Raw genomic sequence first — 665 nt, 5'->3', positions numbered from 1 at the left:
GATCACATTTTGTGTACATCTGCACAAACTCAATGTACGATGATGTACACTGCGTATACATTGATGCACATCTGCATCAACTCAATTATTTGTAAAAAGTCAAACTCCCAGATATCTGATAATATACTCAACAAATGTCTAAATAAATGAATGTATATTTTTTTTACAAAAGTTTAATGATTATCATTTTTTCCTTACCCTTTCTTCTATTATAGGAAGTGAAATATCAATGAAAGGATCTTTCACTGTAGAAATCTTCAAAAGAAAACAGATAACTTCAATTAGAATTGCAATACAGACATGCTGTCCTACCAACTATCAAAGAAATCAAACTTCCAGGCAACTTAAATTTTTAAGTTAAAACAAAGTACAAAATGTTAAGAAAAAAAAACATTAAAAAGTAGAGATGCTGACAGTATTTTGTAGATTCCTTAGAATAATTCTGTTTATAAAAATATTTTCATGGCCAGCCAGATAGCTCAGCAGATTAAAGCGCCTGCTTAAGCAGACTCAGAGGCTGGGGTTCAGTCCCCAGGCCTGCCTTGCCGACCCCACCCCCAGGGGGTGCTGAGACAGTGATTGAGCCGGCATGGTGGCATGCACCTGTAATCCCAGCACTTGGGAGGCTGAAGACAAAAGAATCACTACGAGTCTGATCTACATAG

The sequence above is a fragment of the Octodon degus genome, unplaced genomic scaffold (genome assembly GCF_000260255.1).
Source record: "Octodon degus isolate 3935 unplaced genomic scaffold, OctDeg1.0 scaffold00244, whole genome shotgun sequence".
In the NCBI taxonomy this organism is placed as follows: Eukaryota; Metazoa; Chordata; class Mammalia; order Rodentia; family Octodontidae; genus Octodon; species Octodon degus.
This window is presented reverse-complemented; position numbering follows the sequence as displayed.